A 25,921-nucleotide genomic window follows, 5' to 3' on the forward strand; every position below is an offset into this window, starting at 1 on the left:
CGCGAACCCCAGCTTGAGTGAATGGCCGCGGTGTCAATATTGATTAGCTGAGTCATTCTTGTCAGCCACGTACCTTCAATTTCATTTCGGCAGGTCCGCTCTTCGTGTGTTGTTTCAAATTAGTATTGCATGCCACTCCATTTATTTCCTCATTCCATTATTGACTGTTTTGTCTTATGATAACTTCAACTTAATAGCCCTTTTAATAATTTCACAAACACACTTTTTCTAACTCCTGTCCATGAAGTTTTCTTCATACCCCTCAGAGATCTTCTTCTTCTTATTCTTTAATTATAGGTTTTCACCTGTTTTTCTTCACACAATCCTGCCAGGGACTACTTTCTGCATTATTACCTCGGGATGACCCAGAACGGCATCCATAAAGGACCAGTTCTACTCACCCACATGTGTGTCCACCATACTTGTAGCCAGCTATATGTCAAGATCTATCATTCTTTCCTAGATACGAGTAGATCTAGTATGAATGGATGAGCGTTCCAGAGAGAGATAAGTGGCTTTTAATTAAATAGAATAGGGTTCGCTGAGTCTTAAAGGTAGAGTTAAACTAGTAGGAACAAGTAGATGAGCTTTAGAAATTGAAGCAGACTCTCATCTCATATCAATCCGCCATCCGCATAGATTGTACTTCCGATCCATAGTGGAAAGAATTCAGAAGGTGTGAACAAACCGTTAACCGGCTCTCAGCGAGTTTGCAGGAATCAGCTGATTTGCTGATATCCCCTGGAATGCAACGGCGGTTTGTTTAAGGCAAGATTTGATATTGTGTTGGTGATAAAGGAAAATTAACACAGTATCCGCTCAAGTAACTTCGTTACCGTCTGAACAACAACTGATTGGAATATATTTACATACATATATGCTTTCCTAGAGAAGTAGGTTGCTAGCCCGCTTATCCTAGCTGGGTGACAGATGAAAACTATCTACACCTCCAACCAGGGGTTGCCCGCATATCTGCCGAGCGTTCCCATATCCGTCATCTGGGGATACGACCGATGGGAGACAGCCAACTCTACACTGATTCAAAGAGTTTGAAAATACGTGCGAAAAGACCGAGTATAATTCTGCAGTCGAATAACCGATGACGTGACATTCTCATTCTCACAATTTTGCTTCGGATGGTCACATTCAGTAATCTATCATCCTTGCTTCCGATTTCCCTAGAACAGCTCTTCGAAATATGCTCTTTTGCTACTCCAAGAGCTGCTTTGTGTCTTGGTTTTCCTCTGATCTCTCAATCATTTTCTTGCACAATTCAACCATCTACTGCTTCGATGCCAATCCATATGGCACCATAGTACCACCACTTATTCTTATCTTTATTATCAACCGCTTACCCGATTCGTCATTCAAGCCAATTCATCAATTTAGCTACACACATGAATGGTGATGCTTCACAGTTTTACAGGTTGTGGCATTATAATTCAAGTATTTTTTCCATACAATGTTTTTATGTTTTTAAATTCACAGCGTCACGGTCATCGATCATTGTGTAATTTCTTCCGCCCATAACAAAAATTTGTTATCCCCTCATTTGTAGTAAAAACGAAAAAAAAACAATAATACAGGAATAAACTACCTTCTTGCACCTAACAATGATTTTTACCGCTGCAGTCGTTGCCGCATTTTTTCTTCTTATTTACATTCAAGCGTAAACGATGTTTTCTCAAAGTGTTTTGGAGAACAAGAAGTGGCACAAGCTAGCGCTATGTGCGCTGCTTCAGTAATGAGCGGTCACGCTTCACTAGACCAACGACGCAGTGTTGCATGCATTCGTATGCTGTGCTGTGTATTGATTATTTTATGGGAAGTTGCTACTTTTAGTAAGATTTCAAAAATTTAGAACTCTTTTTCCTTCGCTTTGCCGATTTTAAATCACATTGAATCACTACTGTTTAAAAATAATAATTTTTATTTTCTGCGCTGCCTCAAATCGTTTCTTTTTAGCAGCGCTCTCACTGCCTGCCATCAATTGCCAGCGCTAAGCGGTGATCAATCACTGCGCCGCTGTCATTTTTGACACTTTAAACTTGAACTTTTTCGGCGTTTATGTTTTGTGCTGGAAATGGATTTACTGATTTTCAATCCTTTTATTGGCTGCACAAATGCTTTCATGTTATTACGGGCATATTTAGCTGGGTAGCTTGCGGGAATTCGGTTTGCTCCTGCACAAAACATTTTATTAATTTGTTTTCTTTCTTCGCCTTTGCTTCTTCCCAATAAAAATGCTTTGTTAAATGCCAATTTGCACACTGTGAAGTTTAATTAAATTTACAATTTTTATAATCAATTTTGTTAGCACTCAGAGGCTCATAAAGCAGTTTTTTCTTGGAAAGCAATACTAATACAAAAAATTCACGCTCAAATTGCTTAACAAATTGTGGGCGCAAGCAGTTAAACGAAAATTGTAGAAAAAATCCACATTTGCAGCACCGGCATTAACGGTGAAATGTCAACTGTCAAAAATGACATATGGCAGATGGTAACCCGGGAGGAAACACATAAATAAATGCACATACGAGTGTGCTGAGTTTCGGCGAGGGAGTGTATGCGGACACACCTTTTGGGAAAAAATGTGAAGAAAAGAAAAAAATAATTAAACGAGAAAATATATTTACATAGTCACATATGCACATAGTAAAAAGGGTAATAATCGCCAAATATTGACTATTTAACTTATTGATGGGAACAATAGGCCGAATAGCGGTAGGTAACCTTTGGGTAGTGGCACAGCACAGCAGATGCCATGGCGCGATAAGCATTGAATTGTGCAAGCGGCAAGTTGAATATTTTTGGGGTGATAGTGCAGAAAAAGTTTACAAGGCTTGCAAAAATGTACACCTTTCAAAACAAAAAAAAAAGAGAAAAAAGAAAAAAGAAACAAAAACAACGAACTGTCAATTTAATTTTTCCCCAATTGTGACTCTAATTGGTGCTGCCACCTGTACAAGTTAGCACTACAATTTCGATCGTTGCGCATAATTTTCACACACATGCATATATACACAGATATGTATATCGTTATGAAAATATTTTGAGCTGCTTTTTGTCGCTGTTTTTCAACAGCTTCGCTGGTTACTTAATATCGCTTGTTTGCACTCTCGACTCTTTGCCGTTGTTGGTGCTGCTGCTGCTGCTTTCGTTTGCAAGTGGTTTTTTGGCGTTGACATATGCAACTGTCATGTTTGATGCTGACAGCTGTCAGCTGGCTTGCCTTTCACGCACACATATTAGCGCAAAAAATAGGTTGCACGCGTGCATTTATATGTTTATGTGTATGCAAAGTAGCAGTTTTGTTTTATTCTTTTGCACTACTTTCATTTTTCACTTGACCATTTTTGGCAGTGGTAAATTCAGTGAATTTGTTTTGCGAAAATATGGCATTTTTGCATACATTTGTGCCACATTTTGCGCATAAATTGTGTAGCAAGGAAAGTCGTGCAAATATGGGTGCAGGCGCAAGTGCGGAACGAGTGAAAGGATTGCTTGGGTATAGAAAAATTAATTCAGTTTCAAAATGCGGAAAGCGTAAGTAAGTAGCTATAGAAAATTATGAATACAAAATGAGTAAAATTTTAGTAGAAAACCAAAGGAAATTTTGCTCCAAGGAATTTCTATACATTGCAGTTTTGCTGCGGAATGCGAGATAAGAAGGACTCGAATTTAAAGCAGTCCGTTTAAACGAGTTGCGTATTTTATTCTTTTCGCATTCTTTTTGCATGTAAACCTCCGATAGATTGTGCCCTCTTGACAAATGTCAAAGATGACATAAAACAAGTACCGTCTAAGAATTATGAGACATAAGGTGTCACTTGTAAGAGACCTTTTATTTGTTACTAAAAGTAAACAAATTTCGCCATTTAAGTTAAATCGATATTCCTACTCCCACGATTGGTCGTTGTTTCTCCTCGGAGGCCTTTAAAAAAGTACAGCACAACATATTCAGTATCACACTAAATGCTAACGATTTTGTCTAAATACAGATGCACCAAAAGATCTCTATGATTTATGAAAATGTTTCCGTGCGAAGGTCTTTTGTGGGTGAAACAGTTCTTGGAGCAATTCGTTAAACCAGACTTTTTCTGAATGTATATAAGAAAACAATTCAAAGTATTTAAAGTAGATCAGCCCATCATGCGATGAAACAATGGTTGCTGAGGTTACTTAAAGATTCAAAGGACTCTAACTAAGTTGGGGAAAAAGTCGCTGGAGTCGCTGTCAACACGTGAATCAACTTGATAAATTTTTGAGTGAAATTCTAAAGAGTAAACACGAACAATTTTTTCTAATCTAAGGGAGAAGCTTAGAACAACTATCCTGTGACCTATTATGAGTAGACCACACAATTACTTCTGATGAGAAAACAGAAATAGGGGAAAATTAAGAGTGGAAAAAATCGAAAAATTCTCGTATGGAGGGTATGTAAGGAACAAAGAAACTTAAATACCCTACATACCCACTGCATAAAAAAGAGATAATGAACCGGATATTTGTATGATAAGGCTTCGAAATAAATATGAGACTGCTGAGACATTGAGGAGATTAATGACTCAAAAAAATGTGTTAACATGAGCAACTGCTGAATATGAAAATTTCAATTTTTGAACACTTTACACATTTGGAAGTGCACAGGTACGAATTTCCATGTATGAAACATGAAAATGACAGAAAAAGTGGTATTAGAAGCGTCTCGGCAGCCAAACCTCCGAGCATATTTCTGCCATGACGAAGCTCCTCATAAAAAATCATGTGCCGCTTGGATCCGGCTTCCATATGAGGTACAACACCCCCACAAGTAGGAGAAGAAGCTCGGCTAAATACCGAAAAAGGGGTTACATATATATAAATATAGGCTCCCATCATACGTATGGCGTTGAAGCTTGGATGATAAGAATATCCGTCACGTCCCTTGGAGTGTTTGAGAGAAAGATTTTGCGGAAGATTTTTGGACCTTTGCACGTTGGTGCGGCAAGTATTGTAGGAAATGGAACAATGAGTTGTATGAGCTATGCGGCAATATAGAAAGATCAGGTGGACAAGGACTTGGTGCGCCTGTTAGCACGAGAAAGAAACGACTGCTGCGCGTTAAACTCAGACAAAATCGAGTAAGCGGTTATCGCGCCCAGACAGATGAAGGAGATATATAATGCAACGGGAAGGTCAACGTGAACAAAAAAAAAAAATTATTCGCCATAAATCTTAGTTTTTTATAAAGTAGAGAGAATTAATATTTTTAATTTTTCCCAAAACGCTGCGATTTTTCCTTTCCGCTTTGCTTCACGCACAATCTGCATTTAATTTTGTTAAGCGTTCCGTTTTTCGCATTAATTATTACAAAAAACGAGCAGAAATAACGTTCACACGCAAAACGCGCTTTGCTGCTAAGCCTTTCGGCGTCGGCGCCGAACAGACAACATTGCAACATCGAACTAACATGTGTGTGCAACATTTTCCCACATCGGTTGGCGGTTGCCTGTTGGCTGACTGCAGCGCCCGCAAGCCTTTTGCTTGCAGTCTTTTCATTACTACGAAAAATGCGTTTTGACGCGACGCGACTAGACGCGAAAAGTGTTGTTTAATTTATTATTTTGCTGCAAGCAATAATACACGCTTATATCCATGGCTGTGTCTAGCAATGATGCGTTCGCATGCTTGGAAAAATTGCTAGCTGGCTGGTTGGGTGACTAGCTCGTCCGCCGCTGCATGCGAGTTCAACTGCTAATCGAGATGCGGCTACGCAAAATGTAATTACTGCAGAGAATATTCCATGCAGCCGCACTCAACGACCAATACAAGCATTAGTGACGCCAACAACAAGCTTGAAAAATATATCCACGCATGAGCTGACCATAAAATAGCCAGAGAAGTTGGGAAAAATTGAAATTGTGTGAAATATGCAACGATAGCACCGCTGACCAGCCACCGCTGCAGCAGCACCAGTATTCAGTGCTTTTATCATATTTTCTGACATACAAGCTTTCGAAAACACTAACTACAACTGGGAAAAGCAGCTGAGATGCTATATAAAAACCAGTTTTGAATAGTATTGGCTGGCAGGCAGCCTGGCTATAAAAGTGAAGAATTAAAAAGAAAAAAATGTAACAGCTAGAAAATGTTAGCTCGCCTCCTCATAAATAGTAGGTAGAAATAGTGATAAATAAAATGAAATAAAAAAGAAAAAATATATTTAAAAAAAAAAAAACACATTGACTACTCTGTACTTCATACAATCCTTTGGTGCCGCTGAGAATGTTTTGTTCCGCTGCCATGAGGGTCATGCTAGGGGTCAAGCATCATCATCATATACGGCAGCAAACACAGCAACAGAATTGCCAATGGGACGCAGATGATGCTTGTTTTTTGTTTTTGTTTTTAGCAGCGCCAGTACCAGTCAAAAGCACTTGCCGCTTGCGCTGTTGCCATTAACTCAAACGCTGCAAATTTACTACAAGCAATTATTCATTTTTTGTAGTTACAGACAATTTTTATTATTTTCCATCGTTGTTTTTATGTATACATAAATGGCTGTTGTTGGTCGAACATATGAGTAGTTGGCATATGTTTAGAAGATTCGTTAGCAACGGTATTCAATATGGTCACAAATAAGGACGTAAATGTAATTTAACTGTACTCTATACTGTGTACTGTTATAGCGAAAATAAGGAAGCGGCTCGTAATTTTTTTTCAATATTAAAGATGGATGCGCCAGCAAACTCCATTAAAGTTTAGCTTGTAAGTATCAACGAATAGTTTAAAAATTTGTGTTATGGAGAACGGTACCTCTCTAAGCTAGAAATTCGGCTTCGTAGTTTTAGAATAAAGAAAACAAAGGTGGCGCAAAATTAACCACTTTATCGAAAGAGTTAGAATTTTTGCAAATGCCGTCTTACGCCAAGCATATTTGACACTTGTGAACTAGACAACTGCCGTATATAAACAGACAAGCATTCCGTTGCGTTACAAAGGTCAAAATAATGATTTCCATCACTCAAAATTACTTTTATTTAGTAAAAACGATATTCACAAAAACAAATTAAAAAAAAGTATGTTTAATTTTACACCACCTTTGTATAAGTCTGGATCTGCATAAAAAAATAGGCGTTAAATCTGTCAATCTACTTCTGAGTGAAAGCTCTGAAGCATTTTAATGAAAGCTTAACAATGTAAAATTTTAAATTTATTTTAATAAATTAATTATAAATATGCATACAATTAATTTCACAGTTATTATGCGCCATCTACACTCATTTCTACAGTGAAAGCTTAAACGTTATTTGTGGTGAAAGCTTGAAAACAAAAGCCTAAAGAGTGATGGTCTTAAATATGCAATTAGTTTTAAAAGTAGCTTACACAGCCTATACTCAATTCTAGAATTAAATTTTAAATGCTTTCGATGAAAACTTCGAATTAAAAGCTAACAAAGCGAGCCTACATGGTAGGCAGAGTGAAAGCTTCTAAATTTATTTATTATTTCTAATAATAATTATAATAAAGCAAGAGTTTCAAATGTGCAAAAGTTGCGCTCACTACCAACAGTTAATTCTACCGTGAAAGCTATGAAGTGCTTTAATAAAAACGTATAGTAAAAAGCTTAGCAAAACTATAGTTTACAATATGTAGTTCGTTTCAAAAGTAGCGTTCCCTATCTACACTTATTTATAGAGTGAAAGCTCAGACGTTCTTTCGTAAAAGCTTATACAGAAAAGCTGCAGAAAGTAAAAGTGTAAAATTCGCATTTGGTTTTGAAAGTAGCACTCACTTTCTACATTGAATTCTACGGTGAAAGATCTGAAGTGCATTTATTAAAGCTAAAAATGAGAAGCTTGACAATGCGGTAATCTTAAATTACCAATGAGTTTTGAAAGCTTAAAGCAAATTCTACGGTGAAAGCTCTAAAATTTTCAACGCGTTTCAAGAGTGGCGCTCACTCTCTACAGCTAGTTATACGGTGAAAACTGTGAAGTTAATGATGAAAGCTTAACGCGAGGAGCTTATAAGGAGCTTTTGAATGGCAGAAATACACTTGGAGGTTCGCTATTGCCTGGCGCGGGGCTGCCGCTACTAGAAGAAAACTTTTTCTATCATTTGTCTGTTTCATGCACGGAGATTTGAAGCTACACACTCCGAATGGTAGTCATGCACCAACCCATTCAGCTACGCCGGCCCATTTGGTTTAAGGGCGCAAGCAATTTTTTTAGTTCCTTACACCTATAAAAAAGCTTTTGGTGAAAGTTCCAGCCAGAAACGAAACAAGCAACTTTGAAAATGTTTAGTGCCATTTTCGAAAGCTTTACTTACCAGCTAAGTATCACTGATAAATATATAACAATTCTAGCTCTTACTTCACCAAACAGTATAAAGCTTTTCTGCATGTAAGCATTTTTTCATCAGAATATTAAAATTTCACAATCTGTCGTTTGCCCCCGATAAGAATGCATCCTTTGTATCTGCTCTTCTATGTAAATAACTACAAATGCAAACAAAAAAACTTAGTTTCCAAACCACTTCAGGCCATTTCCAACTTCTCAACTCCTTTCACTGCATCACTTAACTTGCAGCTCCTCCAGCGTTTCTAGTAAGTTTTGCAAAAATAAAAGAGAGGCCACTACTGGCGGGCACAAATTATCGCGCCACAAAAGTTACAACAACTTGAGCTATCCTCTCACTCCAAATGGCTGCAAAAGTTGAAGCATAATTTTGCTATCGAAAACATAAACGAGAAGATGTTCGTATTTTGTAGGATAAAAGCGGAGTGCAGCGTGCTTGTGGCATGACTACAACCCACTATTAGTCCGAGCTAGAATGCGAACGAGGAGCGCCACACTGCAAACCAGCTGCAATGCTGACTCGTCCAACTCAGTTACCAGACGGCGGCTAATAGCTGGCAATCCATTTCCATGGCCGCCTGTAATTTTCTTTTTACTTTTTGTATATTTTTAATTTCTGTACTCGGTGCCCAACCCCCCACTATCAAAAAATACATATTTTCTCCTAACTAACATATTTTCTTTGCTGCTGCTGCTTCACGTCAACTTAGTCACTGTCAGTGTGCTTGTGCAGGATGCTATCAGCGCTGCGGTTGTTGCTACTACCAGTATTTTCATCACTGCCGTAGTCATTGTTGCGGCCAGCACTTGAGTTGTTGCCACTTCTCTGGCCGCTTGGCTTTGCTACTTTGCTATTTTTGGCTAATGATGTTGCTGGTAATGTCCATCATTCATTTTCATGTTTATTGATCGGCAATGGACACGCGTCAGAGGCGCACACATCTACAAGCAAACATGCACACACACACACGTATGTAAATGCTTTGCTGCAAGTAGTCGTCGCATGTACGCGCAGCTGCTTGTACTTTCTTGTTTTTTTTGGATTTGCGTGCTTTTGTTGTTGCTGTTTGACTCTTCATTGCTGTTTTGGTTACCAAAACTGTCCATCTATTTGCGCTTCTGTCACTGCCGCTTCTGTGTCCGGGTTCATTGCGGCGTTGCTGGCTCGTTTATTTGGTCAAAACATTGACAGCCGTTTATTTGTAGCTTCCATTGTGCTGCCCGGTTGCAGCTCCTCGAGTCTGGCATACTCACACTCTCAGCATGCACAGGTAAGTGTGGCGCATATATTTGCATGTAGGTTTTTATGTGTGCGTGTGTACGTGTGTGCCACTCAAAGGGACCAGTTAAGAGTCTTTCGAATGGCCCTTTGCCGATCTTTGCCGCTTGGCGCATATTATTTGCTTAAGTGCATTTACCATTTGCTAAATGACATTTACTGCTGATTAGCTGTCAATTGAGTTTGCATTTGACAGTTTGAGCAATTGTCATGGCAGCAGCGTAGCGGCCTCGGTTTGGTCTTCTTCACATGAGCTTCCACATGCATGCCGGTTTGCCTGCGTGTGTGTGTTTGTGTGTTTATTGATAACAAATGTTAGCATTGCAATGCCTAATGAGACGCAAAGCAGTTGAGATGCGTCACAAGACTGTGAGATAATTGGAAATGTGGTAGGCGGCGTCTGCGACCGGACAGTGGGAAGCTAAGGAGCTGATCCGATAAGAAAAACCAGTTTAGAGGCCTTTTATGGGCCGAGCAGAAACCTGTGGCAACTCTGAGTGCTCCATCGAATCGTCTCAAATATCCTTTGCTTAAAAAGCAGTTTAGCATAAAAACATTTGAAGGAATCTGACAAATTATATTATCAGGTTCTCTGACGAATATTAAGGATTTTGAGAATTTCTATTAATTTATTTTTGAGTGAATCTCATTTTTTTCTGTTCTTGATATTTTCTTGGAGTTCTAGCAAACTTTCAACTTAAACGTCTATTACACCTGAAGCCATATTCGTCGGTTGTTTGGGTGTTTGATGTTTTAGGTGTTTGGCTTAACTTCTCCTCCTGTGGTGCGCGTTTTGATCTTGTTCCACAAATGGAGTGGACTACAGTTTTATAGTTTTATGAGGACCTTTTTCATGGCAGAAATACACCGGGCGCTTACTTTTGCCTTTTACGAAGCGACCGCTATTAGAAAAAAAGTGTTTCTATTATTTGGTGTTTTATGCTCGAATGGTAGTCACACACAAACCCATTCGACTATGGTGGCCGAGGAAATTTTTTCAATTTTTTGAATTCCGGTAAGTAACGTGAAGCTCTGGTTTGTTCACTGCTTACAACCAAAGTCCTATTTCTTTCCTTCGTTCGTAAGAAACCCTGATACAGAACAGCTTTCATTAAACTGCGCCTAGCTGCACATCTGCTCTGCTACTCAATACCAGGGTGCAATACCTTTGAAAAAATTCAAGCATTTGACTAGAGGGAGTTTAAAGGGGAAGATCAGCGCTTGAATACTCTCTATTACCTCTTTCCGATTTCAAGACAATCTTTCGAGCGTAACTTCATAAAATTTCTTCCAAACTTTTACTGTCCGATGTTCTTTTGTATGCAGAAGAACGTTAACACTACCTTATCAACAATCAGAGTTCTTAGATCGTTTGGAGCTGAGATTCTGAAAGCTCAAAACAGCGAATAAATTGAGCATATTAAGCCGGCTCTGCTCGCCTTGGCAGGGCATATGGAGTCCATGTAAAATGTGAGGCGTGGAAGTCACTTCTAGCAACTATTAAAAATTCTGCTGTGAACTTCGCGATCACCTCTTATATATTTGGGGCTTAATCTGTCCAACATCTGAATATGAAATTTTTCCAAAACAAAGACTTAAGACTTGCTTATTCAAGCTTCAAATGCTCCGAGCTAAACTGAATGCAAAACGATTTCCAAACGCTCAATTTGAAAGCAGTAATTAAAATTTGAGGTTAAGTTGAAAATTTTAAAGCATAAGAGACTTAGTTGTAGTCTGAAAAACATCTCCAAAAATGCAATAAAATGTGCTAGCAACTAATCCAGTCAACAAGCTTTTTTATTACGCTACGAATACATAAAAATACTATTAAAAATGTAACTTTTTCTTCAAATTGCCATACCCATCTCCTCCTAGAACACTGTGTAAAAATATATGTATGTAAATCTTACTCTTTCTCTCCTTTCTCTCCCGCCGAACCACTTAAATGCGACTACTGTACTAAAATTATTTTGATAGAGTTATTCATTTCAATTAATAATACAAAATAAAATTATGGAAAAATGTCACAATGAAAAAGTTCCACTTGACAATCCTGCTGTGAAATGAAAATTCTAAAAAAAAAACAAGCGTTATGTAAATTTTCAAGCAGACAAATAAACTTAGAGCAGAACTTCATAAGTAAATACAAAAATGGCTGAGTTTTTTTTCGGAATTACCGCTGCCGGCTACAATGCAGCAGCGTTGTGTACGGCAATAAAAAACGCAGCAGGTAGTAATAAAATTTTATTAAAGAAAAAATTAGGCAAAAAAGTTATCATTGCTTGCTTTGCCACAATCGGGTAAAAAAGTTTGTTGAAAAACTAACGCAATTTTTAAATTAAATTAAACATAAAATTAAAATAAACTAAATAAAAAATATGTGGCCTGCGCCTGCGAGGTTTTTATTTTTTGGGTATTCTGTTGCCCCACAAAATAGCCGCACATTTAATTTGTTCAACACGAATGCATTTTTTCCGCCAACTTTAAATCCATCAAAAACTATGAATCAATATAAATAAATTTAATATTTTAAATATGTCAACGTTGACGGCTGCTTTAAAAAGTGCAATTAAATTTGATAAAGATTTATGAGTATTTTGTATGCACACATACCTACATATGAATATGGCTGTGTATGGAAATTTGCTTGCTGGCCACTAAGAAAAAATTACGCATTAATAAGCCAAATTTTTTGAATGCCAGTGAAGCGTTGTTGCCTTACGCTTCAACGATTTTAATCTTAAAAATAATAGAATATTTAAAAAAATAATAACTCGCTTTTGTACCTATTTTTATTGAAAATATTTATTTTTAAAATCCTTCCGCGCTGCTTTGCGAATACAAAAATGGATATTTTTGAGGGCGAATTTTTTTTTAGAAACTTTGCACTTTTATTCTCTTAAAATTATTAATAATTTTGTTGTGCTAATAATTAATATTTGTCAGTTAATTTGTAAAGCTAATGATTGGCAGCTTTATCCTACAAGATTTTTGACAACAAATCGCCGCGCATGAAAGCCCGTATGGCTGACAAAAAAAGATAGCATCTTAAATGTTACGCTTTTTGTTAGTCAAATAGGCTGGAGATCACACTAGTAAATAAGATTTTTCTATTATCGAGACTATGTCACACGTTACGAAAGTTTATGTTATGCGGTAGTAAAATGTGAAAGCTAAACAAGTTGGTGACTTCAAATTTTAGCATATAACGCAGGTGGTAGCAAGCTTTACTGGCAAGTGATTGAAAGTTTTAACTTTCATGGAAGCCATGATTTTGAGTATGAAAGCTTTATCTACAACTATGAAAGCTTTTGGTAATGACAGGTGTTTTTGATGGCACTACTTAATGAAATAATTTTAGGCTGCATATACAAAAACCGCTCAAAACTCGCAATTGTATCACTTTTTATAAGAAAAACTCGTCAAATAAAACGAGCCACAGATTTCAGTTTTTAGCACGGAAATCACGTCGTGGTGGTAAATGCCTGATTGCTGTTAGAACTCGTCAAGCCTAGGAGAGCATTTCATATCAAAAGGAGATGTGAATGATACAAATAATGGGTGAAAGGCTTGCTATTGGTGTGAAAGCCACTATCGTATTGGTGAGAGCTACGCTGCCAAAAATCGTTAGTCCCTAAAGCTATGCGTTTACTATTTAGCATGTACGATATACTTTAAGTGGTTCTCACGGGCTTTTATTTCACATATAAAAGCTCACCTTTAGGAAATGAAAGCTTTCTTCAAGTTTTATTATTTTGTCGCCGGTGCGAAATATTATAAAAGCTACACTGTCAAAACTTGTTAGGCAATAATGCTATACTGCTAACTATTTATCAAAAATATTACTATTTATCAAAAATATATCCGAGATATTTTTTTGAGCCTTTATTTCACGTGTAAAAGCTCAACTTTCGGAAAAGAAAGCTTTTTTTGGAATTGTGTAGACTTTTAATAATAAGCAGGTCCTCTTGTAAAAGTTAAAAGTTAAAATAAAAGTTTTAGTCTATTCATGAAAGCTCCAGTTTCGAAAGCGAAAGCTGCTTGCGCAGTTGCGAATGCTTTTGAGCCTTAGAAAACCCATTAGTAATGAGTTATATCTAATACTAGTGGTGTGGTAGAACGCTTGTGCCATTTATATTAAGAACTTTCCTCTTGAAAGCATGCCGAAGATGGAAAAGCATTCAAAAATACTTTTATGAAGTTTTTGTTAGTGAAACAAAAAAAAAATTGTACTCTTTGATACAGTAAAATTTGAAAAAAAAATTGCTCTGAATGCTTCTAAGAGGAAGATCGCCAGAGCAGAAGTAAAATTTATTGTTTATTTATAGATAAAAATTGTTTTGCTCAACTTTTGGTAGATTATTGGTTGCCCCTGGTAGGAGAATCAACTTCAAAGCTCAATGCAATTTCATAGCTCTGTGAATTTTTGCACAATAAAGTACAAGTTTAAAGTCGCTCAAGAATCGCGTTGATTTTTTACAATTTTTCTGTTGACGGTGTTATGTGTTTTCTTCCCATTTGCTTAACTTTTGGTAGCTTACAGTTGGTAGCTTACTCCTGGTAGGCGAATCTACTCCAAAACTTTAATCAGGCAATCCTAAGATAAATCCTAGAATACAGCGTATATTGAAAGATATTTGTATTGCTAATGAAACTTTTTATTTATGACGAGTTGCAACACTATGAACAAATTCGGTCCACTTTTGCATCTCTGGCCATTTTCCGGGTCATCTGCGCGCTCGATGACTACCCACTTCGATTAAGTAGTGGCCAAGGATGCGTGCATTCATACCCATTAAAACTTTAATACTCGCAGATATTGTAACTCAGTATCTGTTTCTTTGTAGGCACGCCAAAAAAGGCCGAGACTATCCATTAGAAATTACGTATAGGAGAATTAGTAATCTGCAATGGGAGCGGCAAAGAAGAGGCAGAACTGGCGATAATCAAAACAAAAGGCTTGCATGTGAATTGGAGAAATTCAAGTTTCTTGCATTTATTGCCGGAAAATTTTTTGGCTTCAAAGAACATTTGCAGAATTTTACCAAAAGTAGAAAGGAGTTGCCACGCACGAAAGGCAGGGAGTTAAATTCCAGGAGAAAAAATTTCAAAGAGAAAAAATAAATAAATGCGGCAAGTCGACAAAAGTACAACAATGATAAACAGATATGCATTTGGTGAACAACAAATGGTTCAATTCGTGAATTGCAACAAATGAGGCAGTGATACCAAACTCAATAATAAGCACACCAATACATACAAATCGGCTTAGCGGTTCGATTTTGTACGAATGCGCTTTGAATTTGCCTTGCGAACGGATTGGATTAAAATGACTACGTTAGACAATTTACATTTGTTGTTTTTTTTTTGTATTATGTTTTGTTTATTTTATTATCGCTGCAGTTGGGCATGTAACGACATCGTTTGCTGTTGTTTTTGGTCAAAGGCTAATCAAATGCACAAATGCGTATCCGGCGCGCAATCGCCTTATATGGACGCAGCGACATAAATACATGACAATATATTGGGCGCTCAAGAAGGCAATTGCTATGCGACAAAAGCTACAACAACAACAGCCACAAGAACAGCAACCACATTGAACTGCAGCGAATGCCACAAAACAATTACAACAAATCGTCATCGCATAAACAAAGAAGGCAATATTGTTATTTTCGCTAACTTGTTGCTTTTGTTGTAATAGTCTACTTATCCATTTATGCGCCGCGATCGTTTCAATAGCCTTTTATGTTTTGCACCAGCAATGCGCGGCACGCATATGCAGCTGCAAGCATGTTTGTATGTACACATTTGGTGTCGTGGCGTAATAAGCGGCAAGAGGAATTGGCGGGATGAAGAGATGGTGCAGAAGTAACAGATGCACTGGAGATGCGCTAAAAATTGTTGCAAACTCTTGATGTTGTAATTGTTTTTGTAGTCTGGGTTAATAGCAAAAGGAAATGGGCAATAGAGAAAATGTGCGAGTGGTCGGTTGGTCGCTTGGTCGGTCGACTCTCAACATTCGATTGACCGCATATGGGCACGAAACAATAACAACAATAGCAACGGTAATGGAGCACACAATATGTAATTGCATTCGCCCGCTTGGCCATCTATTACCGCAGTGAGGCTGAAAAATAAAAATAGGAATTTAAAATAAAACTTTGTTACGAGCGCTGAGAAGCGGCGTGAACGAGTGAAGCAAAGTTTTTTCCTTTCAGAGGCAGCAAAGGCTTGTAATGGTGTGAGTGTGGCTGGAAGTGTGTTTTCAATTTATATGCGTATATGAAATGAATATTTTTAATTTTAAATAAAGTATGAATCACAGTGCCAACCTATCGCTTATGAAGAAGTGCTCAGAAGTTTCACTTATGGAGACAGATCGAGCTTTTCGAAATTGAACATGAAATTGGAAAGTAATCGTAGATAGAAATTTATTAGTTCTTAAAACATACATATATTAGTAAAATCATAATTTTCATGAACCACTAATCGAGAAATTTAAGCAACAAAAAAAAAAACACCAATTATAATAAACATTTGGGAAAATTTATGAGATAAATAACCTTAAATTAATGTTGCTCAAATATTATTTTCCATGAACGTTAAATGAACAAAGTAAGAAAAAATCAAATAAGAAATTAAGCAAAAAAAAACTCAACTTATAATAAACATTTGGGAAAATGTATGAGATAAAGAACTTAAGGATTTATTTACAAAACCATTTTATTGACGATTTCTTAATATCTATTTAGGGTGGTGAACGAGCGTGTTTTTTACTTTTGCAGCTAAAATAACTTCTGTGATATGTTAGAAAATTAGTTCGCGGTTAAAGTTATGGGTCCAAGGTTTAGTTAAAATTATAAAATGGCATTACATTTAAACAAAGTTGAAAAACGCTAAAATTGAATATTGAAAATCGCCTAGTCGGCCGAAATGTTAAGGTCAATTAACCGCCAATAATTTCAGGGTTGACTCCATTACACTTTTTTTTTTGTGAAAATAGATGTTACGCCAACAGTGTCATCATCATCGTTGTTTCCTTCAATCCGTAGCGGGACATAGGGCACCAACACCACCTACCCGCCATTTCATCTGATTTCTGGATGACGCCTTCAACTGCTTCCAGCTTAACTCGAGTAAAGCGGGCTTGCGATCCATAGTTCTTTTCTAGGGTTCTCTTCTTTAAATTTTCGTTATGTTACTATCTTCCTAAAGTAAGTGTAAATAAATCCACTTCCATTTCTGTCTTCTAATTTAAATGTCAAGCGGTCCATGCTTGCTTTTTCGAGCAATTCCTTGTTTGACGTTTTTTTTGGCCAGAAAATTCGGAATATAATCCTTAGACAGCGGTTGACAAAAGCTTGTAGGCGACTGGCTATAGTGGTGGTGATTTTCCAGGTAGAGATACTGTAAAGCAGTACCGACTGCACATTCGACTTGAAGAGCGTAACCTTTAAAATGGAACTCGGCTTATTATTTCGCCATACAGAGTGCAACATCCCGAATGCCCCTCTGGGCAACCTTGGGCACGCCAGCAGTATCAGCCGCATGAAATTTCAATTTGAGTATGAATCATCCGGCGTGGAAATAAAAAAATATTTCTTTCAGGAATTTTGCTTTCAGTACTCTCCTTCTGCTTCTTGAGACAACTATGATAGGTGCCATAGTAAAAGATTAATCTTACAGCCGGTGACTTCTGGCGTGCGTTCTCCTTTTTGAATTTTTGAATACATATAGCAAAACGTGGTATGAAAATATGTCAAAAGTCGATTTTGAAACCAAGGTTTCCTTATCTAACTTACGTACTACCCCCCAAATTTGTTCTAGGGCACAAAAGAAGGAAAAGAAACTTAAATACCTGTTTTTAATTTTTTCTTTGCTTTAATTTGTTTTCGTAAAAAAAGAAGAATAAGAAATGAATTCCGGGCAGATATGCATAATGAGCGCACACTGAACGCTATTCTCCGCCCAAAAAAACCTATCACACAAACAAATTGAAGCCTGAAAATTGTTCTGGGAACTCTTCACTAGCAATTCGAACCCATACATCACTGCTGCTGCCGATCGTTCTGGACGTCCGATTGAAAAAGCTCAACTGCTAATGAAACAGAAATTGGTAGAAATGGAAATTGAAAAATGGAAAAAATTAAAAATTGATTAGCAGCAACCGCAAAGGTTGCGGCCTGCTAAAGTTACACAATTTCTGTTACTAAGTACTTTGGAAAGCGGTTGCAATCAGCAGTTCGAGTACGGCAAAGATCGGCAAGTCACTGCTGCACACAAAGGAGAAATAAAAAGAAGCACACAAGCACACACACACACACGCATACTGTAATTACGTATAAGAAAGCAACAAGTGCAAGCTGAAGAATGAGACAAACAAAAGGCAAAGCCAATGATTGCCAATAACAAAAACAACAACCACCAGCAAGATGCAACAAGCTAACAACAATAATCGAAGAGAGCTGATCAAAGCGGCTAAACGAACAACAAACGACTGCGATTGAGACTGGAGTGAGGCCGCAGAGCCAATCAGAAAAAATAAATAAATAAACTAAGAGAAAAAAAGCAGTAAAACAAAAAAGGGCAAGGCAAAACAAGCGATTCAGCAAACAAAAAAAAAAATATAAAATAAAGGCAAAACATGGCCGGCAAGTTGCAACGACGCGCCCAACAGCGAAATTCAATGAAATGCAATTTTTTCCCCAATCATATGCTTTTCTTTATTCGTATTTTTTTCTGTTCTGTATTCGGAGCTGCCTGTGCGATCAGTGCTTGCGAAATTGCTGCACGATCGATGTGCGCAATTGGCAATCGCAGCAGCCGCAGCAGCAGTAGTGACAGCGGTAAGCCAGCAATAAAAAGAAAAAGTTGCCTTCATAGAACCTCTGCTGCTCTGTGCGGAGTTCATTTGAAGCCTGTCCACCAGCGGTCAGCGCTTTGCAATTTAATAGCAACAGCGAGCAAAATAATAGCAATAATAAGCGAAGAGAATGCAGCCCAACGCAGACAATAGCGCAAAGAGCAACAAATCGGAACAGCAATAACAATAGTAGTCGCAGTGCAGGTATTAGTGGTAGTGTGCAACAAATAGCAACGAGCCAATTGATGGCGATACGACCATTCTCGGTACATTATTCCATCGATACGTCCATCCATCCATCCATCGGCATCGATCGAATGCCGGCCAACGACACCGATCGCGCTTCGATTGCAGCTTGATTGCTTGTGGTGGCGCTGCTGCCAGGTTCGTTTTTGCCTCTTGTTCGCCTCTTTTGCATTGCAGCGAATTCTTTTCGATTTTATTTCTCCACCACCCGATTGCCTGGTCAGCTCATAGCGCAATGGCTGGGAAGCTTCAATGGCGAGTTATCAGCATGTCAAAGATTCTTATTTAGTTTTTATTGTTATTGTTATTATTTTCTACCTTCATTTCAATTATGTTGTTTTTTGTAAGCACTGTTGTTGTTGTCGACCCTCTGCTGCGGTTTATACAGGGTGGCTGATGAAAGCCGCTACCAAAAAAAAATTGAATAACTTGTTTTCTTTTTAAGTTATCTGTTCCATTTTTGTTTTAATTTGCAGATTGATCTTTAAAATTTATTAAAATGGATAACTGGGACACGCAAACAAGAATTTGGATAGTCCGCCGCTATCACGCACTGGAGTCCGTAGTTTTGGTACAGAGAGAGTACAACCAGATGTTTGGCGGCGATCCCCCCAGGCAGAGTGACCATAATGAGACTGGTGAATAATTTTGCTGAGCAAGGAACAGTCGCAAGAAGGCCTTATCATCGAAACCCACCAGTTCGGACGGAGGAAACGATCGCAGCTGTAGCTGCAGCTATACAAAGCAATCCAAGGGTTTCAACAAGAAGCTTATCTGCTCAACTTGGTGTCAGCCGACAGTCTTTGCAAACAATAATGCACAAAGATTTAGACTTATTTCCCTACAAAATTCAAATGGTTAACAAACTGAATGCAGCAGACTTGCCGATTCGCTTGGAATTTTGCCAGAAGATCCTGCAAATGGTGGAAGAAGACCAAAACATGTTAAACTGCCTTTTCATGTTTGATGAGGCCCATTTCGATTTAAACGGCAATGTGAACAAACAAAATTGTCGAATATGGAGTACTTCTAACCCACAGATACTCCACGAGACGGAATTGCATCCTCTTCGCGTGACAGTGTGGTGTGCGGTTTCTTCACGCTGTATTGTCGGGCCTTATTTTTTTGAAGAAAATGGTCACACCGTTACGGTTACTGGAGACCGTTATTTGAAAATGCTGAAAGAATTTTTCTATCCAGAACTACGCCGAAAGAGAATTCCTTTTAACTCTGTGTGGTTTCAACAAGATGGGGCAACGTCTCACATAGCCCAGATTGTTATGACAGAGTTGCGACGAAAATTTCCCAATAAACTGATTTCAAGAAACTCCGAATTTCGTTGGCCCCCCAGGTCGCCTGACCTTACTGCACCTGACTTTTTCTTGTGGGGTTTATGTAAACAAGAAGTTTATAAAACAAAGCCAACAAATTTGGATGAACTAAAACAATCCATTCGGGCAACAATTGCGGCTATTCCTGTCGCAACTCTCAAAGCAGCAATGAACAACTTTTTACTAAGATGCCGCACTTGTGCCAACGAGCATGGGGGCATTTAAATTCAATTATTTTTAAAACTAGTTAAGCTACATTTAATAAAATTTAATGACCTTCAACTTGAAAAAAAATAAATGAATTCCATACACTAAAACAAAGTTATTTGAGTTTCTTAATGTAGCAAAATTCATCAGCCACCCTGTATTAGCAGTATGCAGCGTGCCGCATGCTTTATTATGTTGACGCTTCGTCAATTTTGCTGCTGCTGTCCGCCGGGCTATGCAGCATCAGCCAACCTGCTGCTGCTCGCCCATTGATTTAAAAAATTTGTTCGCTTATTTTTAAGCACTTTATACATTTTATGAGAATTTGCCGCATTCTAGCTTTTTGCCTCTTTCAGTACCTCGTCAACGTTTTTAATTTAATTTTAGCTTTTAATTCCTATCCACTTTTTTCCCAAACCAATAATTCGTGATTCATTTTTGTTTTTCATCTTACTTTTGTGTTAAAAAGTATTTTTACAATCAGTTTTTTCCTAAACATTTTTTCGCATCCGACCTCGAAGTTGCATTTCAAGTGTCTTTTATAGCCTGAGAGTTTGCAAAAGATTGTTGATTTTGCTATTGGTAAGAAAACACCAGCATCTACAACTGCATAGCTTTGGGCTTCAACATTATGCGCCTCAATTGATGATGATGGACGTTTTATTGATGTGCTAATTTGACGTCCTCTTAATGCAAGAAGTGCACTAAAAGAAATTAGCAAGAAGCGAAGAGTGAGAAAATTACTAATATACGTTTATAGCTGGTGCGGAGATAGCACAAAAAGCCTACTAAAAGCTAAAGTAAAAATAAAAATACGAAATGGAAAATATGAATGGAAAAAATGTTATATACAGATAGCGAACCAAGTGAGTCTTAGGTATTTCAATGGTAGATTTCTCGAGAATATTTTGCTGAGATATTTTTTCTAGTACAATAAATTTTGCTATGTCTTAAATTCATTCATCCGATCCAACGGAGATTTATTTGTACTTGCATGTGCTGCTTCGGACTGATTAGAGTTATTGAGTGGTAAGATCGTCTTCCGCGAAATAGAACCCACATGCTACAAGACTCTCATCCCATCACGCTTCTTCTATGCTATGAATGATCACAACAGCTTTGAAGCTTTGGAGCTGAAAGGTTTTTCGAGGCATTAATGGACCTCTGTATTTGCGCTAACCATCATTAATTCGTACACTCAGGACTTTTTCTCGTGTATGTACACCCTATTGCAAAATTTAAAAAAATCAAAAAATTAAAAAAAAAAAATAATAATTATTATAATAACAAGTAAAAATTAATCACATCTCCTAAAAAAAAACTACAAATAAATTTAAAAATATATTCTGGAAACTAGCGCCAAGAAAAAAAACAAAACGAACAAAAAAACACAAAAAAACCTGATGTGCTAGAAATTACTCTGGGGCGCAAAAGTATTGAGAAATCATGAAGAAATGAAAAGAAAAAAACCAACTCTCGAAAATGATAAATGTGCGAACATATTTTAGACTAGAAGCATTTTGAAAGAGATAATAATGTCTCAAGCGCTTAAACAAACCAAAAATTATGCGCGGCGAATATCAAAGACCGAAGCAAAATAAACGAAGAGCTGCTGTGTGACACTGCGGCAGTGGCCATGACGAGGGTGACAAAGAAGTGTTTCAGATTGTTTCAAGTTTTTTATTATTTTTTGTATTTTTTTTTTTTTTTGGTTTTGTTCTATTTTTTCGCTTTTTTCCTAATTTATTTTTTGTTCCTACTTTGAGGGGGCCGCTTTCATAATTTCATAAAGCAGCAAGGAAATCGCATTAAATCACAGCTGGTTAAGTGGTGGGCAGAGAAAGATACAAAAACAGAAACAAAATTATAAACAAGCAAATTTAGAAGAGTAGCGTGGCAACTGTTTATTGCGCGCGGGCGTCAAATAAATAAACCGGGGAACGCTTAAATTAGAAATGTGTGAAGAAACATTAAACGCAGAAGCGTGAGCAGCAGCAAATGGTCAGCAAGTGAGTGCACATTGTTGTTTTCTTCAGTGAAGTTATATGTATGTATGTGTTCTTAAAAAAAATACCAATTTAATGCGATAAACACTTAAAACACTTGAGTCACAGGTCATATCGATTGCAATTATAAGCCACGCGTGCCGCCGCCATAAACCACTCAATAGAAGTTGCAATAAAATCAATTGAAGAGGGGTTAATGTGATCAGCTTTTATTGCGTTTGCTTAGAGGAGCTGTTCACAAAGTTTTGACTTGCGCAGGCTTTGGAGAACGGAGCGCCAATTTTCTCCGCCCGATCTTAACACATTGAGCGCCAATCGGATTTGATGAAAATATTCACGGGAGTCCAAATAGGTTTTTGGTTAGAAAGCGATACGAAAGCAGTATTTCTAAGCGATCCTCGATCTGCTTTGTTGCTTAGTTAGTAGTTCATAATGGTTTTTACCTATTTTTGTGGGATATGGAACTACCGTTGTATGTTAAATATCATCGTAGTGCTAAGAAAATTGGAAACACATATTTTGCAAACATTAGAGATCTAGAGAACTAAAAAATTTCATATAACTTAGCATGAAAGCACACAACAGGCTTTAATGTGAAACAAGCCTTGTCGTACGTTTTAGTCCGATGTAGCATCTCCTGAAATATTAGGTGTCATACAAAAATGTTCAAAAAGACCCGAAGTGCGTTAAGTTATAATCGAGTGCGTCTATGTTGCATGATTCGCGCACTCTTTGGTGCTGGTTATTTATTATTTCTACGAATTTTTTAGTTGTTCATAAATTTAGCGAAGGTTTTTTGTTGGAAGTAAAAGTTAGGTTAGGATTTTTGAGGATTTTTCTATCAATATTTCTTCACACATACACACGTATGTACATACATATGTGACCTGGTCTACGAAAAGGTACCTTACGGGCGAAAACAAGTTTTCGAGAAAACAGCAGATAAAGTTTAAACTTCTAAAAACCCTTGTAACTTTTTTAAATATTAATATTTTTTAATCCGGTTTGGCTTATTTTCTTCAGCATAGATCACAGTATCAATAAAATCACAGAAGCAGTGAAAAACATTTTGTTATATATAAATAAATAAGAAAAAATCTGAAGCTACGACATCAACAAAGGAGTCTGCATCGAAGAAACGTGTGGCTGCTTCATCAACAAAAAGTTGTCATCGGAAAAATGCATTGCTGTATTACTGATAGAAGAATTAGCACCAAAGAAACGAAAGGCAAAGGATAGTTTAGATGTTCTCAAACGTGACGCAGAAAAAAGTCTATCTTCTTTACAACCAATACGTGAAAAAATCTTGAGAAAGACGGCGACGGAAAAAAAAATAAAAACTTGAAAAAGGTAAATTTTTGTGCATAATATTTTATAATAATGTTTTCTTATCTTAGAAGTCGATATATTTTCATTATTTTAGTTTTTAAATAGAATCAGTTTTTTTTGTACTTGTACTATTCTTTCTCTTCACTCGGAAAAACCTTTTAATAAACTTGTCAAAAAATCAAAGACCCTAAAAATCGCTAACTAAAAAATTTCAAACCAATCCAATGAATTTTGAGTTTCGAAAACCATATTGGATCCATCATTTAGAATCTTTTAAATTTGATATTGGATTCGCAATTAGCGACACCAAAAACCCCTAAGTAACGAGTTTAGAAAGAATACGATGCATTTTTTTAAATTTGTCCGCCATTTACGACCTCCAAAACCCACGAGTGAAAAGTTTCAAGCGGATCTGATGAATTTTGAAAAAATATGTCCGCCATATTGGATCCGCCATATTGAATTTCTGAAATCTGATATTGGATTCGTAATCAGCAACGAGAAAAACCCCCGTGTATTGAATCTTAAGAGGATCCGTTAAATTTTAAAAAACATCTCCGACATATTGGATCCGCCATTTTGATTTTAAATAATCTCACTTCATATTCATATTCAGCGACCTCGCAAACCCTCGAGTAACAGTTTTTAAATATTTTAATTAATTTTTGATGTTGAAACAATGCCACAATTCGTGACAAAAATTTTGACAAATCCTTAAAAGCCACCATTTATAAAGTTATGAATACATTTTTTGTAACACAGACTTCAGTATCGTATTCATTACACCTCAGACTGTCAAGAAATGGTTCAGTTTTTAATTTGCACAAATATTTGTCTTCGTTATTCTAATTTGTATCATGACAAAAAAATTAGTCTTTTTCGTATTTGTATTTTTCTTTTTTTTTTACTTTTAACAAATTTTTAAACAAATTATGACTTTCTGGTTTTTACCATTTTAAAGAGCCTTTCACACACTATTCGAATCAACAAAGAAGTGCAAAATGATTTTTTGACACGTAAGGTACCTTTTCATAGACCAGGTCACATATATTGCACGAATTTGAAGTCTGGCTCATTGAATTTAAAAAAAAAGTAAAAAAAAAAGTTTTCTAAACATAATTTGGAATTTGGAAAAAAAATTTTCTTTCATTTTGCAAAAAATTTTTTTTATTTATTTTATTTCCAAAAAATTAAGTTACAAATAATTAAAGACTTTTCAAAATTTTTTGAAGATTAAATAAAAAACGACAAACTCAAGAATCAGCTGACACGTTTTGATGGTTACAATTCGGGAGATACTTATTATATATATATATATACATACATATATAATTGGCGCGTACACCCTTTTTTGGGTGTTTGGCCGAGCTCCTCCTCCTATTTGTGGTGTGCGTCTTGATATTGTTCCACAAATGGAGGGACCTACAGTTTCAAGCCGACTCCGAACGGCAGATATTTTTATGAGGAGCTTTTTCATGGCAGAAATACAATCGGACGTTTGCCATTGCCTGCCGAGGGGCGACCGCTATTAGAAAAATGTTTTTCTTAATTTTGGTGTTTCACCGAGATTCGAACCAACGTTCTCTCTGTGAATTCCGAATGGTAGTCACGCACCAACCCATTCGGCTACGGCGGCCGCTTATTTTACGGGACATATGTATTTTCAATTTTTTTCAAACTGTCAGTTTTATAATTGAGCAGGTACTTATTGCATTAGAGAAATACATTTTTTGTTTTTTTGAAAATACCTTTTTTTGTCATTATGCTAATTTTCGTTAATGAATTGCTCGGACAGCTTGCATAAAAATGAAAAAATTATAAAAGTATAAAGTTCAATCTCAAAATAATATTAAAAAATAGTTCCAAAACTTCTAACAACATATTTACATATGTATGTATGTACATAAATATTTCGAGCTTAAAGAGAAACTAGTGAATGGTGGTGGGCTTTAATTTAAACAAATTGTTGGGAATATTTTCTCGGTTCCGCTTTATTTCAACGTATTTCTAAGTTTTTTAATATATTTTTCATACACGCATACATATATACACAAAACTCGCATATTTACATAAGCACAAAACATAAGGAACTAAATTTCTCCCACTTAAATTTTAATTCGAAATTATAACATGACTGTAAGACCACGAATTGAGTTCGAGAAATTAGCAACTCACTTTCTTGCTTCGTTCTTAATTTCCTGCTATTTTGTTGCGATCATTGTTGTTGTTGTAGGACACATGTTTTACCGCCACAATACGCACAGATTTGTTTATTTACACGCCACTTTTTGCCTTACTAATTTTGCCATACAATA

The sequence above is a fragment of the Anastrepha obliqua genome, chromosome 3 (genome assembly GCF_027943255.1).
Source record: "Anastrepha obliqua isolate idAnaObli1 chromosome 3, idAnaObli1_1.0, whole genome shotgun sequence".
NCBI lineage: Eukaryota > Metazoa > Arthropoda > Insecta > Diptera > Tephritidae > Anastrepha > Anastrepha obliqua.